Below are 18879 nucleotides of genomic sequence, written 5' to 3'. Positions count from 1 at the left end.
TGAGCCACTGCACCAGGCTAGGGAAGAAATTTTTCTGTTGTTTTGTTTTATTTTTTTTGAGATAGTCTCATTATGTTGCCCTCAGTAGAGTGCTGTGGCGTTACAGCTCACAGCAACCTCAAACTCTTGGGCTTATAATTCTATTGCCTTAGTCTACCAAGTAGCTGGGACTACAGGCGCCCACCATAACAGCTGGCTAGTTTTTGGGGTGTAGTTGTCATTGTTGTTTAGCAGGCCCAGGCCAGGTTTGAAGCCACCGGTCCCAGTACATGTGGCCAGTGCCCTAACCACTGAGCTATGGGCACCAAGCCTTTTTTTTCTTTTGGCAGAGTCTCACCCTCAGTAGAGTGCTGTGGCATCATAGCTCACAGCAACCTCAAACTCTTAGCTGAGCAATCCTCTTGCCTCAGCCTCCCAAGTAGCTGGGACTATTGGCACTCGTCACAATGTTGGGCTAGTTTTTAGAGACAGGGTCTCACTCTTGTTCAGGAAGGTCTCAACTCCTGAGCTCAAGCAATCCACCTGCCTTGGCCTCCCAGAGTACTGGGATTGCAGGCGTGAGCCACCATGCACAGGAAGAATTTTTAAAGATGGGCACTCCTAATGCCCCAAAACATTACTGAATTGCAAAGGATGATGCTGAGCCCAGGATGCTCAACCCAGAGGATGATACACCACAGGATCCCAGGTCTGTAAACTTCTAGAAAGGCAAAGCAGACTCGTATGTGACAGCAGGTCAGTGACTGCTTCCAGGAGAGGGTGCTAACTAGGAAGGGACACAAGGGAACATTATGGCAATGATGAAAATGTGCTGCACCTATAGCAGTCACGACTCATGGAAGGCATACTTAAACCCTGTGTGTGTCACTGTGTATAAATCACCCCAACAAGAAAGGAGGGGGGAAATATATATACATATATATGAAATAAACTTTCCATGAGAAGGGAAGTTTACACACAAAAGCAAGACATCCATCATTGAGCACTTTCTATGGAAAGAAATAAGGCCAGTGTGGCAAGGACTCACAAAGCTAGACCATCTTCACTAAAGTTGGGCACTGAGTGTCTAAGGACAGAGAATCGCTATGCAGGCTGGTTGACAGGAGGGAAGTCACAGCCATCCCCTGAGGCAGGGGCTGTGGGCAACGAGAGGCAGCATCAGTCTGGTGAACTGTCACAGCCATCCCCCGAGGCAGGGGCTGTGGGCAATGAGAGGTGGCATCTATCCTCTTGAAAGGTGGTCCCAGCGAGCTTCACCCACTTCCCTGGACACTGGGCTACCCTCCACCTCCAGCCTATTGAAGCCACCAAGGGCTCCCTCAAGGGCCCCTGGGGTCATTAAAAAGAGTCCCACAGCCTTAGATGGATACTCCTGCTCAACACAGCTCTCAAGGTTGCCAGGCTGGGCCTCAGGGGACATAAGAAGCTGGGAGGGGGTTACCTGGAAGTTAGCAGCCCCCTCCAAGCTCCGAAGCACTATGAAGAGAGCGTGTGGGAATAGTGAACCTGGCAAGGGGGTATCAACCCATTCTCCATCCTCTTACACCCTAGAAAGAATGTTTCTGTCCCCCACCTGAGGAGTACACCCAGAAACAATAACTAACAACATTAACAATAACGACCACTTACTCTGAGCCAGGCACCTACAGAACATTTTCTACATGAGACCCTTTTTGTTACCCTTAGTAGAGTGCCGTGGTGTCATAGCTCACAACCTCAAACTCTTGGGCTCAAGCAATTCCCTTGCCTCAGCCTCTTGAGTAGCTGGGACTACAGGTACCCACCACAATGCCTGGCTATTTTTAGAGATGAGGTTTTATATATATATATATTGAAATTTTTTTGTAGAGACAGAGTCTCGTTTTGTCGCCCTTGGTAGAGTGTCATAGCATCCCACAGCTCACAGCAACTTCCAACTCCTGGGCTTAGGCGATTCTCTTGCCTCAGCCTCCCAAGTAGCTGGGACCACAGGCACCCACCACAATGCCCAGCTATTTTTTGTTGCAGTTTGGCTGGGGCCACCACAGGCTGGTGGTGGTTTGAACCCGCCACCCTCGGTATATGGGGCCAGCGCCCTACCCAATGAGCCACAGGCGCTGCCCATAGAGATGAGGTTTTGCTCTTGTTTAGGCTGGTCTCAAACCTGTGGGCTCAGGGCAATCCAGAGAGCTAGGATTACAGGCATGAGCCACTGTGCCTGGCCACAAGACCCTTATTTAATAATAAGCTTCTCAAAAGAAGTGTCTATCATAACTCCTGTACTTTTGGTTTTCTAATCTGGACTTAGAGTCCACTGAGTCACAAGGTCAGAAGGGACAGAAATAGTACTTGAACCCAGGCAGCTGACCTAGTGTCCATCACTCTGGGTCATGCCATTGGTCCATGGCCCTGCTGCCAGCCCCACTCTGACTTCCCTTTTATGAGAACAATTTCTGCAGGACAGCAGAACCTGTACCCCATGTTCCACACATCTAGGCCTGAACTCCCAAACCTGTGTAATCAGAAACAACCCCCAGATTTTGAGACCCTGTGACCTCGGTTTCCCCAACCGATCTGTGAATAGGCTTAATGTCACCTCCCTCACAGAACAGGACAGACCCTGGAGATGGTAAAGCAGATTCTAGATCCCAGAAATAGTAACACCATTAATAACAATAATAATAAAGTTGAAATGACATGTATCTAAAATTTGCTTTAAAAGATTCAAGCAAAATAGAAAAGAATGTATGTGTAGCATAGGGGACAGGGATAATGGAGGAAAGCAGAAAACTGTTGCAGAAGCTGGTGATGGTTATACAACTCTTAGCAGGTGCTTTCCATAAGGCCTGGCACAGTGGCTCACGCCTATAATCCCAGCATTTTGGGACGCCAAGATAGAAGCACTGCTTGAGGCAAAGAGTTTGAGACCAGCCTATGCAATATAGCAAGACCCCATCTCTACTAAAAATTAAAAAATTAGCAGAGTGTGACAGTATGAGCCTGTAGTCCCAGCTGCTCTGGAGGCTGAAGTGGGAGGATAGATCACTTGAGGCTAGGAATTAAGGTTATAGTGAACTATGATCGCTCCACTGCACCCCAGCCTAGATGACAGATCAAGACCATATCTCTAAAAGTAAAAGGCCAGGCACAGTGCCTGACACCTGTAATCCTAGCACTCTGGGAGGCCAAGGCAGGTGGATTGCTCGAGCTCAGGAGTTCAATACCAGCCTGAGCAGGAGCGAGACCCCATCTCTACTAAAAATAGAAAAACTAGCTGGGTGTTGTGATGTGTACCTGTAGTCCTAGCTACTTGGGAGGCTGAGGCCGGATCACTTTAGCCCAAGACTTTGAGGTTGCTGTAAGCTATGACGCCAGTATACTCTACTGAGGGTTGACTGAGGGTGACTAAATAAGTAAATAAATAAATAACATTTCCATAATAAAACGTTGAAAAATAATAAACAAAGTGAATCTTCAATGAGCCCTCCTTCCAGTTAAGTCCTGTCCTAAAAGCTTTTGGCATCTTTACTCACTGAAGGAAGCTTCAGAAACACCCAACGAAAGAGGGAAGTTCTGTTGTAGAAGAGGAAAAGAGGAAACTGAGGCCCAAAGGGCATTTGATTGCTTTGGATGTTACCCTAAAATGCCAACATTGATTGTCCAGGGTTCGGGGGAAAGGCAACAGGAACTTGGGTATCTGATCTCATGGGAGACACTGCTATTTGATAACAATAACAATTATAATCACAGCCACTAACATTTTTTGAGCCCTTGCTCTACACCAGGCTTTATGTTAAATGCCTGAGGTGCATTTCCTTTCACTCCCATTCTAGTTGAGGAAACTGAGGCACAGAACAGGGAAGCCCTGTCTGTGCCCAATGCCAGAGAAGCCTGCTGTATGCCCTCTGTTGCCATGAAGTTCAGAATGCCAACATTGTTCCTCATGTGCCTTTCAGGAACACAATGGTGACCTTTCAGAGTGGAGGAGTCTGCATGGGTCCCACGGGAGAACAGTAATCATAGTGAAAATAACAGCAACAGCATTTGCTAGCTCCTGAGAGCTTGATGTATGTACAGCTTGAGATGTATCATTGCTTTGTGCGGCCCTCACAGCAGAGCCTACAAGGGAGACATGATGGATCCATTTCACAGACAAGGAAACCAAGACCCTGAAAAGGGATCACTTGCCAAAGGACACACTGCAATTAAGAAATAAAGACAGCCTTCAGTCTATGCCTGTCAGTTAGGGGGTTCATGGCCCAGTAGATTGAAAAGACTCCAGGAGAAAGAACTCCCTAAGGACAGGAGATGCTACAACAGGACCTACGCACTTTATGGTTTTTACTGAAGCCTCACCCCAACCTTACAAAGTGGTATGAGATGAATCCTTTGATAGCAGGGGGAACCAAGGCCCAGAGCTAGCAAACTCCCTTATCCACAGCCACTCAGCCAAGTGGCAGAGCCAGAATTCAAAATGACAGTCAAGTTCCAGAGCTCATGCTCCTGACCTCCACATCAAGTGGCAAGCACGTGATGCAGGCTATGGGCAAGAGGTCAATGGAGGCAAACACACATATGGATGGGAGACGCAGCCCAGTGGACAGGTTGCATGAGAGTGAACAAGAAACACACCAACACCTTCCTTTAAGATGCAGCACCCTAAGTGCCTCCTAAGAGATGCCAAAAGACAAATCACATTCCCTTGGTCCAGCAGCCCCACTTCCAGGAGTCCTTCCCACAGGCATGACCATTTCCCAGTAAGACATGTGGACATGGGCCTTCCAGCTCTACGTGTAGAAACGTCCCGAAACACATCCATGTTCCTTATAGTGAATGAGGATTTACCCAAAGGAATACCACGCAGACAAGAAAAAGACCCTATGGGTAGGGTCTCCCAGGGAGATGAAGCAGAAAATCGACATGCAGAGCAATTGCGGAGCATGCTATCATCTGTATAAATGAATAGCTCTGAAGACATACATGTACATGCATATAAAGGTGTATGCACAGAACATCACAGCTGAGGAGCTGGCCCTGGCGAGGGGAGCTGGGGGACCAGGGCTGCCTGGGAGGGTGGAAGGGGACACTTATTGTCTTGGGTATTTTGAATTTGTCCCATGTGTATGTATCACTTAGAAAAAAAGAAAGAGGGAAAGGCAGAGAAAGAAGTTGCTTCTTCCTTGAAGTCTTTTCAGACCACCCAGACAGAATTAAGCAAACCCCACGATAGCTAATCCAAGGCTTCTCCTTCTCCTGGACTGGGTCCCAGTGTCATAACTGATCCCCAGGCACAGTTAGGACAGCACACAGTAGGCCCTCAGGAAGTTTAATTGGGAACAATTAAAGAAACAAGGATGCCTTCTGCTTTTGCCAGCAGCCATACAACCTCCCCAAATGAATACACACACTCATATACAAAACTAATTGTCACCAAACTAGAAATGCAGCAGAAAACTCTCCCTCTCCTCTGGGGGAACTTGCATGTCATTCAGACACAAAGGCTACAGTCAACTGGGACAAAACTCTAATGGTGGCATCCGGCAGAAGTACGTGCTAGGCAAGGAACTAAGAGGTAATCCCTGTGGACTATTCACTCAAACACTTCCCATGAGTCTCTAGTGTGGCATAAGGCGTCTCTGGTGTGGCACAGGACCCACCCTATGGGGAGATAACTCAGGCAGGGCTATGAAGGGGTGAATGGAGGGGCAATTCATTTTGGGGGAGGGAGCCACTTACACCATGGATGCAGCTCAGTTGACCGTTCTTGTTCCCATTAAATGAGGGTGCCTGGAATAGGGGGCATGAGGGAGGAAGACTCAGAAAATACCAGGGCAAGATAACCATGCTCCCCACCCCTCTCCCCTGGAGGGCGGGAGAGGGGAAATGGCAGCCCCTTGCTGCCTTCCAAGCCCAGGCTGGCTGGAAAGGAATGCCATGTTTTCCTGTTTCCAATTAACTTCCCCCACCAGCAGCCCTCTGCATTCTTGAAACCAGGAGTCAAGGCAGCCTTCTGGGTGGAGCTGCGGGGGTGGGGGGGGACCCTTCTGGCTGGACCTGGGGCTAAAAGGCAACCGACAGGAACCTGGGGAAGCACACACACCCCAGGACCTCCCCCAACCTAGGTCTCTTGACAGCTGAACCCCTGACCTTTCCACAGGCTAGGGCAGACCCCACATCCTGAGGTAAGGTTGAAGAAGGTCAGGAGGCCTCTGGGAAGAAAGTCAGCAGGAAAGGGTAGGGCACAGGACTGTCCCCCTTAGGCCTTACTCAGGCTGCTCCCACATTACCCCAAAAGATCAGTTCTGGCTTTCAGCCAAGGTTCAACCTTGAGCGATCTGTGTCTTCCCTAAAACCCTCTCCTCCTTCTCCCCCATCCCCAAGAATTATTATTACTTATGCCCATCATCTCATCAAGGAAGACATCTGCACGTAAAGAGGAGCAGAGGCCATACCTCAAAACCCCCGAGACTAGACCCTAACAGGCACCATCTCCCCAGCTCTGTTGACAAACATGGACTGCCACCACCACCCCACCACCACTACCTTATAGTCTGCATCCCCTGCAGTTGGGATTAGAACACATTTCTCCAGTCCTCAATTTCTTCATCTGTAAAATGGCAACATCTGTATTATCTCCCTCCAGGGGTGAGCTGGGCCCTTGCCAGCCCCTCATTCAGCCCTCAGACTCCACAGCTATATGGGGACTCAGCAACTGGTACTGAAGAGGTAGGGTCCCTGGCCCCAGGGTCTTCAAAGAGGAAGTGTCACTCAAGTGGAATTATTTGTTTATAGGTGGCCTTCCCCCAATACAGAGAATTCTGAGGCAGAAACTTCAGCCTTTACACTTAAATGCTCAGCACCCAACACTCCTCCTCCATGCCTGTAGATGCTTACTGCCTATCCTGTCTGCTGAATGATAAATACAAATAATTGGATAATACTTTCTTTCACCTTGAGGTCAGTTACAGGAACTATAATTATCCCCATTTGTAGATGAGGAAACTGAGAACTAGCTAAATGACCTAAGGTTACAGACTGGATCAGGCCAAGGGGAAAAGGAAGAAAGTTCTCAACCAGCTGCATTAGAGCCATGGTGGGTCACTAAGAAACAGCAGGTCATAGGACAGAAGAACAGTAACAACAATCCCAAACAGTTCAGCATTTCTCTGAGCAGGGCCAAGTAGCAGCAAATGGGGCCAAGCGCCCACTCATATGAAGTGGAGAGGATGACAGTGGGGCTAGCTCAAGCCTGGGGCACCCCTTGCCTGACTCACAAACCTCTACTCTCAGCTCCAACAAACACATGCTCTGTTCTAGACACAAGTGAAAAGATCCTGCCCTCACCTCAGCTCTCAGCTGCTCTTCATCCCTTCCCCAAACCAAATCTCAGGGAAAAAATATCTGGCAGCTCCTTCCAGCTATTAATCTATACTTGAGACCCAGGTTAACTGAAGTCAAAGGGACAAAGTGCCAAAGGAGGGGACAGAAAAGCCTAACAGTTATGAGCTAAATTTGGAGAAACTCCTGGTGGTTACAGATTGAGGCGCTGGCTGTATGATTCAGGACTGTGTGATCCTGGGCAAGCCCTTTAAGCTCTCCAAGCCTCCATTAACCTGTCTGGGAAATGGGAATAACAACTGTCTCTACTCTTCTTCCTCCTTGGATTGTGGCCAGTGTATAATGCACTTAGCAGTAGCAATGCTCCCTGGGTAGGGGGATACTGTTATTTCCGCCTGGGGGGGGGGTGGTTGTGGGAAAGAGAAGGGGAGGTAAACATGCCCAGTAAGTTCCACCAGTGCACGAGGAAGAAGGAGGTTCCTGAGCCGTCCACCTCCCCTTTTCCCGTCACCCAGGGTAGGTCAGAGTTGACAAAACCCCCCACCCCCACCCCAGGTGCAGGAAGAGGTTAAAAGCACAGAGGGTTTATCATAAATCTCAGGCCCTGGAACCTTGGGTGTTTCTACAGTTTCCCTGACAAGTGCCCTCTGTAAGAAGGTGTAAGGGAAATACAAACACTCAATACATCCCCAGATTTTTATTATATTATGCAGCGGTGACAAAAGGGGGTGATGGTCTAGATACTATGATGGTCATGAACTGCAGCCCAGCACCAGAGGACTGGGACCTGTCACCCAGACCTCCCCCACAGAGCTGACACGGCAGCCTCTGACCCCACCTCCCGGGAAGTTCAGCTGCTCAGAACCACAAAGCAAAACAAAGGGGCGCGGAGAGGAAGGAGCCACAGTGCCTTCCAATCACCGCTGGCGCCCGGGCCGAGCCCGAGCCCAAGCCCTCCCGCGGCACCTCGCCCGACTCTCGGCGGCTCGCGGCTCTCGGCTGGCCGTGGCTCAAGGCCCGGGCAGCCCCTGGTCCCTTGTCTCCCCGCGGCTGCCCGTGACAGGAGTCGGGGAAGCAGCCGAGGGGCAGCCAGGGATGGGAAAACCAGATGGCTCCATCCCTCCTCCCCCATCCCTCCCTCCGGGTGCCCACGGCCTAGCCGCCCTCCGCAGGGGCCCGGGGAGGCCGCGGGCCCAGTTCGTCCCGGCTCACCCCAGGGAAAGGGTTGCCTTTGTCTAAAGGTCACCACCCGAGCGCGGTGCCCAGGCTGGGCCTGGTGCCTCCCATTCCCAGGCCGAGGGGGTGGAGATGGGGGGCCGCCCCAAATCTCGGGAGGTGACAGAAGTGGCTCACCTTCCCCCCTCAACCCCACCCCCCAGTAACGGCCCCCTCTGGGATTAGCCAGCTGGGGGTGGGGGAGGGGGTCAACTTCTTTCATTGCTGGGGGCTGGGGGGCCAAGTCAACTCCTTTCATTGTTAAGGGGCGGTGAGGAGGGGGACACCCAGTGGCCTCTTTCCCCATCCATTCCTCCCCAGCTTGCCAGAGGCCCCATATCTCCTCAGCACCCACGGGAAGGATTTGGGGAGGGGGCGCAGGGGACGCGCTGAAGGGGGAGATGAAGGCTCGCCGCATCTAGTCGGGAAATTACCACACGCTGCCCCATTGCACTCTCCTTCCCCGTAAGGCGGGGAGCAGGGAGAGGGGAGGGGGCACAGAGGCCGGAGGGGGGGTCTCCCCGCCCCTCCCCCCGTGGAACGTTAGGTCTCGTTTTTCCGCCGCTCCATTGTATCCCCGGCAGCCGGCGGGAGGGCCGGGGAGGCACCGGGCGCTGGGTTTGGGCAAGGAAGCCGGGAGTGGGGGGGTCCCCACAGGATCGGGGCGGCGGTGACGGTGGGAGAGACGCGGAGTGGGGGGGACGCCGGTGGTGGTGGGCGCCGAGCAGGAAAAAAAGAGGCAGCGGGCGCTGCGCCCCGGTTGGGGGGCTGAGTGTGTGAGTGTCGGGGGGGTGGGTTCGGCCCCGGCTCCGGCTCCCCCCACACACACCCTCGCCGCCAACCCCCACTCCCCCCTCGCTTTTGCGCCCTGTCACAGCCCCGACTCGCAGGTAGAGAGAGTTAAGAGATTTAAAGAGAAATTGCTACATTGTGAGAAACTCACCCTGATGTTTGAGCAGCCGTCGGCGCGGGGTCTCCGAGACGGCCCCGCACGGGCTGCAAAGGGAGGACCCAGAAGGGGCCGACCGGCCGGGCCGGTCAGCGCACTGCCTGATCGCATGGCGGCCGCTCGGCAGCTGCCGCCGGGCCCCTGCCGCCACCCCGCGCCGCGGCCCGCGCGCCCCGGGCCCGCGCCCGCTCCGGGGAGCGCCCCTCGGGTGTGCAAAAGAAAAAAAAATTTTTTTTTTAATTAAATGTAAAAGAAAAAAATCCTTGCAGGTTTTGTGTTCCGCCCCCCCTTCCTCCTCCTCCTCCTCCCTCCGCCCTCGCCGGGGGATGGGCTTGAGGAGGCTCCGCCCCGCGCCTCAGCTAACCAGCCCCAGCCCGGCCTGGCCGAGCGGCGGGGCTGGGAGCGAATGGGAAGCTGCAAGCGTCCCGGGCGGGTGCCCTTCGCACCAGCGCCGCCCCCTCCCCCAGCCCCAGTCCTGAGGGTTTGGGGGCGCGCCAACCCAGACTCCTGGGTAGTAGGTCGACGTCTTCGAGCCATGCTCTGGGTGTTGGGGATGGGGACGCTAAAGGGATTCGAGCTTCCAGACCCCCGACGCCCATTCTGCCTGGGGAGGGGGCGCCGTGCGCCTTGGGCGCACCCCCGACTCGGGGACGGTCGCCTAGGAGGAGGACTAGTCCAGCGGGAGCATCGAAGGTTCGAAAAGATAGCGGGAATCAAGGATGGACGAGGAGGGAAGTCCCTCGGAGGTGGGACCGCGAAGGAGCCTGGAAGCTGAGCCAACAGGGAGAAAGGAGACAGCAGGGACTTTGGGGCGACAGATCGGGTCCCCGGGCGTGGCTTGATCACTCACCCTAGTACGTCTCTGCCGACCCGCGGTGCGGCAAACTAAGCAGGTCGCTCCAGCTTGTGAGGCACCTCGAGGCCTCTCCGGCGCGCGGATGGGATTCCCAGAAGCCCCAGGACGCCTTGGTAGTGTTGGGTCCGCTTCCGCCCCACCAGGCCCGTGAACGCCCTGCCGGCGGGACACTGCGATTCAGGTGTTGATTCAGAGAACAGTCAGCGCCCATTGTATATGCTGCGCTATGGTGTGCTAGGGTCCCAGTGGGCACCCAGATCACGGACAGACCTCGGTCTGTTCCTCCGGGGCACACAGGCCAGGGAGACTTATGTTCTGGTCTCTTTATTCATTTCTGTCTTCCCAGAGCCCGGCACACAGTAGTGCCCGATAAATGTGTATTGAATAAATGAGTGACTGGGACATATCTGTGTTTGCATTTATCCTATTCTTTTGGCTGTGTTACCCATAATACTTGCTTCAAGTGGATTTTTTTCTTGCCTTTTTATAAATATAATTGTGGGAGACTATAAGGACTCAGGCAGCCCCTGTTTTTCACATCCTGCCTTTGTGACTTCCTTGCCGTGTGAGTTGGGCACAGTACTTCACCTCTCTGCCTCCATTTCCTCATTAGGAGGATTCAGCTTTGGAGAGTGGCACCTGACAGGAAGTGTCAGATAACGGCTGGCTGTTTTTGTTGTTGTTGTTTGTTTGTTTTGAGGCAGTGTCTCACTGTGTCACCCTGGGTAGAGTGCTGTGACGTCACAGCTCACAGCAACCTCAAACTCTTGTGCTTAAGCGATTATCTTGCCTCAGCCTTCCAATTAGCTGGGACTACAGGCGCCCACCACAAACACCCGGCTCAAACCCGCCAACCAAGTGTATGTGGCTGGCGCCGTAAACACTGGGCGATGGGCGCACGAGCCAATGCTGGCTGTCGTTAATACTATTATTGATGATGATTATGTAAGAAGGAAGTATTAATTACAGAAATGAACACATGCTTTACCCCAAACTCTTAATACATTGCTCATTCAGGGCCCACTGGAGGCACGCAGACCCCTCTGGAAAACAGCGATATAAACATTTTGACTACTTTTATGTTGTCTTCCTTTTTCATCTCTGCACTTCTCTTTCCCACAGTTGATTGAGCTGCACTTTTAAGTGTTAACTTTCAGTGTTTCTTTGGGGGGAGGGGCAGAGTCTCACTCTGTTGCCCTGGGTAGAGGGCCATGGTGTCATACCTCAAACTCTTGTCCTCTAGCAACCCTCTGGCTTCAGTCTCCCTCCTGAGTAGGTCCATCAACAGGCACCCACCAACACTCCTGGCTAGTTTTTCTATTTTCAGTAGAGATGGTCTCACTTTTATCAGGCTGGTCTCAAACTCCTGAGCTCAGTCTGTCCACCCACCTTGGTCTCCCAGGATTACAGGCATGAGCATGGTGTTTCTAACCAGAACTGCCGACGGGGGAGAGACCATTAGTTACTCCCATCTTACAACATAAAAACTAAATTGACTGGAGAGAAGAAGTGGTTTGCCTAAGGTCATGAGAGAAAACCCCCCCACCAAAAAAAGCCAGCCCCAAATCTACCCTTGGCTAACTATGCTCTGGGAGACTAGACACGTCTTTCTTGTTCTCCTGTGGCCCGTGGCATCCTAGAAGTCCTGTCCAACCTTCAAGTTTATGGTAAATGTTGTTCCCATTGCTCTAGAATCAGGGGGCAAGGTCAGAGAATGCCTCCTGGTCAGAGGCAGCAAAAGGATGGCTAAAAGCCAGTGCTGGGAGTCGATATAAGCCCCAATGGAAAGAGACCTGCTGTCCTTTGGGATGATGTGTCCCTTCCTTTGGAGAATTAATGCAACTTGTGAGTTCCAGGCTAAGAATTGAGTTGGGCACTGAGATCCAGACCCAGACAAATTCCTTGACTTGTCTTAGGGCCATCCAGGCAGGATGGGGACTAACCCAGTACACCCAGGTGTTCTGTCACTGAGTCACCAAGTGAGCCTAGGGCAAGTCACTTCTCCAGCTCCATAATTTTCTCATCTATTCAATGGGAGTATATTGTTAGACTCCAAAATCTGCCCCCCATTTTATTATGAAAGTATTCAAACATGGAAAAGCAGAAGAAATATCATCATGTTACTTACTCTACTTGCCTTATCACTCCCCTTTGCATCTATCCATCCACCAAATCCATCTCTTTTTTTGTAGCGACAGAGTGTCACTTTATCACCCTCGGTAGAGTGCTGTGGCATCACACAGCTCACAGCAACCTCCAACTCCTGAGCTTAGGCGATTCTCTTGCCTCAGCCTCCCAAGTAGCTGGGACTGCAGGCACCCACCACAATGACCAGATACTTTTTTTTTTGGTGCAGTTTGGCCAGGGCCAGGCTTGAACCCGCCACCCTCGGTATATGGGGCCAGTGCCCCACCCTCTGAGCCACAAGTGCCGCCCCCATCTTATTTTTTGATGCATTTCAAAGTAAGTTGTGGACATCTCTTTACTCCCCCCTGAACACATTAGTACGTGCATATCATTAACCAGGCAATTGTAACTCCTCAATATGATTCAGGGGTCCTCAAACTTTTTAAACAGGGCACCAGTTCACTGTCCCTCAGACCATTGAAGGGCCAGACTGTGGGCCCCGGAATGAGTTGGCTGCTAAGCAGGACAGGCAGCGGCAGCAAAAACACCGGATGGGCTGGATAAATGTCTGTTTGTGGACACCTGTTAGATACTCCAAAGACTGTAATAACAAACTTCTGGGCCAGGCACTGGTTTTCTTTTTCTTTTCTTTTCTTTCTTTCCTTTTTTTTTTTTTTTTGAGGCAGAGCCTCAAGCTGTCACCCTGGGTAGAGTTCTGTGGCATCACAGCTCACAGCAACCTCCAACTCCTTGGGTCAACTGATTCTCCTGCCTCCACCTCCCAAGTAGCTGGGTCTACAGGTGCCCACCACAATACCCGGCTTTTTTTTTTTTTTTTTTTTGGTTGCAGCTGTCATTCTTGTTTGATAGGCCCGGGCTGGATTTGAACACGCCAGCTCAGGTATATGTGGCTGGCGCCTTTGCTGCTTGAGCCACTGGCACCCAGCCCCAGGTATTGGTTTTCATTTAAATTTCAGTTCTCTCATGGCCCTATTTGTGATGAAGAAACCTAAGAAACTTATGTTGAGAAAAGGTAAGGACCTAGATCATAGACATAAGCCAGAAAGATTCAAACCCAGCTCTCTTTGCCCCCGGAGTCCAGAGTTTCTGATAAGATTCAATGGGATGATGGTCAGTGAAGCTATTTTGAGAAAAAGACAGAGCAGCATCCAGATGTGAGGAAATTAGGACTAGAGAAGACACACCTACCCTTTCTCCACCAGCAAAGATGCTGCACCCTGTGTTCAACAGGGCTCTTGGCACAGAGCCCTTGCCTGCCAATTTGGGGTTTAATCCCACTCAAGGTCACCATTATTTCCTTTCTCCTAACACAAGGCTGGACAGGTGAAGGACAACTCACAAATAATGGCTGAATGAATAAAAGAATCCAGAAGGGGTTGCTGTAAAGCAAATGACTTCAATAGGTCCCTGGAGCCACTCAACCCTAGGTGTGGTCCTAGACATTGAGGTTATGGAAAATCCCCTGGTCCCAGCCCCAGTATCAGCTTGGATTTCTGGGCCATTCATCTCAATGTGTAGTGGAGTGTTTTAATTATAGTGCAATGTACTGAACCCTTGTGGAAGGGTCCAGTACATTGGAGAATGGTCCTTTCCTTTCCCAGGGGTCTAACGCTCTTTCCCACATCCTGGCCTCTGACTCCAAGTCCCTCTTCCTCTTCCAGCCAGCCAGCTTGGAGAGAGCTCCACTTCCCACCAAGTACAACAGCATCTTCTGTCCACTTGCACTTCTAGCTCAGATTCTCCCAACCAGGTACTGATTACATTCACCCCTAACTGAGCTCAGTAGCCTTGCCCATACCCAGCAGGACACTGATCAGTGTCTGGCTTCATGGCCATCTCTCTACTGAAAGTGGTGTTTTTTCCTTTTTTCCAATATTATTTATTTATTTATTTGAGATAGAGTCTCAAGCTGTCGCCCTGGGTAAAGTGCTGTGGTGGCATCACAGCTCACAGCAACTTGATTCTCTTGCTTCAGCCTCCCAAGGAGATGGGACTACAGGCGCCTGCCACAACGCCCAGCTATTTTTTTGTTGCAGTTTGGCCAGGGCTCGGTTTGAACCCGCCACCCTGGGTATATGGGGCCGGCGCCTTACCCACTGAGCCACAGGCGCCACCCACACACAGCTATTTTTTTTGTTGAAGTTGTCATTGTTGTTTTAGCTGGCCCGGGTCCAGTTCGAACCTGCCAGCCTGGGTGTATATGGCTGGCACCCTACCCACTGAGCTACAGAAACCACTTTATTTATTTATTTTTTTGAGACAGAGTGTCACTATATCGCCCTTGGTAGAGCGCTGTTACATCACAGCTCGCAGCAACCCCAAACTCTTGGGCTTAAGCGATTCTCTTGCCTCAGCCCCCCAAGTAGCTGGGACTACAGGCGCCCGCTACCAGGCCCGACTATTTTTTGGTTGCAGTTGTCGCTGTTGTTTAGCAGGCGCAGGCCGGGCTCGAACCTGCCAGCCTCAGTACATGTGGCCAATGCTACGAGCACCGTGCCTCTTCCTTTCTTTTTAAATAAGTAGTTGTGCCTGGGAAAGTCTAAACAATGCCCTTTGCGGCTCCTCTGCTCACTGGAGGCTGTAAAGTTTAAAACTTTGCCAACTTGTTTCTCTCCATTTGGGAAGATGCCAGTGCTACAGGTAGTTCTAGTTTTCAACTGAGTAGCACACATCATGCGTGCATTTTCCCATATGTATGTAACACTTCGATAACAAGGGAAAATAAATGAAAGCCTTGTCCAATCCTAAAACACCTGCAGAAGACCCATACAGGTTTCAATAAATGGGGGTGAGGACAGAAAGTTTCCGTCAAAACCTTCACCGGATCTGGATTTCAGCAGCCAGGCAGGGAAAGGAAGGGGGAACCAGAGGGCATGGACTTCGAGGCGATTGCTGCCCTCTCACCGTACACTTCAAATGTGGCTGGTACAGCGGAACGTTCTCTACCTATTCTGTGTCCTGCTGGCCTGTGCGGAGAACCAAGACCCAGAGCAGAGGTAAAATCAGGCAGCTGCTCGCCCAGCCCGGCCTCGGGTCCTCAGCGCGGCAAGTGCGGGGAAGGAGTCTGGACGCCAATTGGCCCAAGTGCGGAGGCGGGGCCCCGGCTCCGTCCCGCCCCTACCCCCCCCCGCCGGGTTAAATGGGCCTTGCGCTAGCCGGAGGGGGAGAATTATTCATTGAGAGGCGGGGTCTCGGTTTGTTTACACACTACGATTGGCTGAATTTGAATCAGGCCTACTGCGGGCTGGCCGCGGGGCGGGGCTCCAGAGGGCTGTGGCCGCTGCCTGACAGCTTCGAGTAGGCCGGGCTGGTCCAGGATACACCGCTCAAGAGCTGGGCGACTCAGGAGATGGGGTATACTTGGCAGATTCAGGGAGAGAAGGCAGGTTGGGGCTTTCTCCCGTTTCTTGATAAAGGCTAACCAAGGCGGGTTGGAGTAAGAGCATCATCTTTGTCTGTTTTCATGAAAAGAAAAACCTAAAAGTCTGAAAGCAACTTAGTTGTCCCTCGATAGGGGACTCATTAGCTGTGGTGGGGCCCACAGTGGGACATGCAGTTGCCTAAGGAGATAGGGACACATGAACTGACAGGGAACGAGCTTTGTATTCAGATATGGTGGGGGTGGGGGCAGCAAAGAAGGGAGCAAAATATATAAAATTTTAAAAGGTAGGGATGAAAAAATTCAGGCTCTTGCTTATTAAATGCACAGAAAAGCTTCAAAAACAGAAACAAACTGGTAACAGCAGCTGCCTGTCAGGTTGAGACATCAATATATCGACGGCATATCTTTTTGTACCTTTGTAAAGTTTGAGTCTTTTTATCCTCTATTCTAAGAAAAACACGTAAAGTACATTTAAAATTAGGTCCTGAGAATTCTCTCTTTTCAACCACGTGCCGCGCTGCTACTCCCCCTAGGAAGACTCTTGACCCTGCTGTGCACACACACACCTGCACCCTCTGAACTTCGCACTGTATTGGAGGTTGGGGACCCGCTGAGAGTAAGTTTTTTCATCTACAGGATGTTATTACTTATGCACTACCAAAGAGATATCCTGACCCAACTTAAAATGTCTTTATTTATTTGTTGCTTTAAGGGATTTAGTAATCGTTGCGAATTCGACATTCCAACTGCTGGGGAGGGGCCCATCCTTGGCGATTCTTGGTGAAGGGTGAGCAGGGTGAGAAAGGCTCCCAGGCCATCTTCGGAAAAAGAAGAGAATGTCAGAACTCGGAGAGGTCCCTATAAGAAAGGAAGCCTGGCCAGGTGCGGTGGCTCACGTCTGTAATCCTGGCGCTCTGGGAGGCGGAGGCGAGGCGGGTGGAGAGTGGTTTGCCTGAGCTCACAGGTTCTAGATCAGCCTGACTCAGAGAGATACTAGTGTTGTGGCGGGCACCTGTAGTCCCAGCTACTGGGGAATCTGAGGCAAGAGACTCTTGAGCCCAAGAGTTTGAGGTTGCTGTGAGCTATGACGCCATGGCACTCTGCTGAGGGAGACAAAGTGATCTCTGTCTCCAAAAATAGAAAGGAAACCAGTCTCAGCCGCTCAACAAGACTGGCTGAAGAATATAGTTGGCCAAGTTTTGACTTTTATTACTCTGTACCTGGAGATGATAATGAGAAGACTGCCTGCCACCTGGGACACTTAAGTCAGGACTTTTGGTCTGTTACAGATCTCACTTGTAAAGGCACCATCCCTCACCTATGCACCTCTAAGGATTGGCTGTGGGATTTGTGAAAGCTTGTGAAAGCTTGAGATGGCTATGAAAGTCACCCATGACTAGACTGAACATTTGGCAGGCTGTGATATACTTCTTCCTTTTTTTCTGAGACAGAGTCTCACTCTGTTGGCCAGCCAAGAGTATTGTGGCATTAGCCTAGCTCACAGCAACCTCGAACTCCTAATTTTCTACATTTTTCCCCTTTTTTTCAGACAGAGTCTCACTCTGTCACCCAGGCTAGAGTACCATAGCACCATTGCTCACAGCAACCTCAAACTCCCAGGTTTAAGAGATCCTCTTGGCTCAGCCTGCCAAGTAGCTGGGACTACAGATGCCCACCATAATGCCCAGCTAGTTTTTCTATTTTTAGTAGAGACAGGGTCTCACTTTTGCTAGACTGGTCTTGAACACCTAAGGTCAAGTGATCCTCCTGCCTCAACCTCCCAAAGTGTTAGGATTACAGGCCCAAAATACTGGGTCTGGCCTCATTTCTTTTTTTTTCTTTTTCTTCCTTTTTTTTTTTTTAAACAGAGCCTCACTTTGTCACCCTTGGTAGAGTGCTGTGGTGTCATAGCTCACAGGAACCTCCTACTCTTGGGCTCAAGCAATTCTCTTGCCTCAGCCTCCCAAGTTGCTGGGACTATAGGTGCCCACCACATCGTCCAGCTATTTTTTAGAGACAGGGTCTCGCCCTTGCTCAGGCTGGTCTCGAACCTGTGAGCTCACGCAATCCACCTTCCCTGGCCTCCCAAAGTGCTAGGATCACAGGCATGAGCCACCACACCTGCCCTCCCTCCCCTTTTTTTTGAGACAGAGTCTCAAAGTATTGCCCTGAGTAGAGTGCTGTGGCATCATAGCTCACAGCAACCTCCAACTCCTGGGCTTAAGCGATTCTCTTGCCTCAGCCTCAAGTAGCTGGGACTACAGGCACCCACCACAACGCCTGGGTGTTTTTTGGTTGTAGTCGTCATTGTTGTTTGGTAGGCCTGGGCTGGACTCGAACCTGCCAGCTCTGGTGTATGTGCCTGGCACATTAGCCACTTGAGCTACAGATGCCGAGCCTTTTTTTCTTTTTAAATAAAACAATTTCTGGTGTTTTTTTCTAAAATTCTATACCAGGACAAATTTTTATTTATTAAAGTACTTTTCATAGAGAAAAAGTTTTGCCCTTGGCAATTTTTCCCCTTCTCCCACTAACCACTGTGTGCCAGGCATATACCTAATCCCTTCATATAGGTTAGTTCATTAAATCTTCACAGCAACCTTGAAGTGAAAACTGTTACCATCCTCATTCACAGAAGAAGAAACTGAAGCACAGAGAAGTTAAATAACTGGCCTAAGATCCCACATTTCTCTCCAGAAAAGGAAAAGGAAAACCAAGAGTAGCTGGAGAGGAAGGCACTTGCCCAAAATTAATGAGAGAGAAATGATTGGGAATTAAGAAAAACTAGCAGGCTCGGCGCCTGTGGCAAAAGTGGCTAAGGCACCAGCCACATACACCTAAGGTGGCAGGTTCAAATCCAGCCCGGGCCTGCCAAACAACAATGACCGGTGCAACCAAAAAAAAAAAAAAAATAGCCAGGCATTGTGGTGGGTGCCTGTGGTCCCAGCTGCTTGGGAGGCTGAGGCAGGAGACTCACTTGAACCCAGGAGTTGGAGGTTGCTGTGAGCTGTG

General features: G+C 51.0%; 1 protein-coding gene across 1 annotated transcript in view; it reads right to left on the bottom strand.

The window, feature by feature from the left end:
- The window catches only part of BICRA (BRD4 interacting chromatin remodeling complex associated protein), a 91646-nt gene extending 82097 nt beyond the window's left edge, over positions 1-9549 (bottom strand). The window contains exon 1 of the mRNA XM_003799559.3: positions 9476-9549. The gene's annotated coding sequence lies outside the window, so the exon portion shown is untranslated. The remainder of the gene's footprint in view (positions 1-9475) is intronic.
- Between the last annotated feature and the right edge of the window lie 9330 nt (positions 9550-18879).

The sequence above is a fragment of the Otolemur garnettii genome, unplaced genomic scaffold, assembly GCF_000181295.1.
Source record: "Otolemur garnettii isolate 467f Iridium unplaced genomic scaffold, OtoGar3 scaffold00152, whole genome shotgun sequence".
NCBI lineage: Eukaryota > Metazoa > Chordata > Mammalia > Primates > Galagidae > Otolemur > Otolemur garnettii.
Note: the sequence above shows the minus strand (reverse complement) of the source record. Positions and strands in the feature narration are given on the sequence as shown.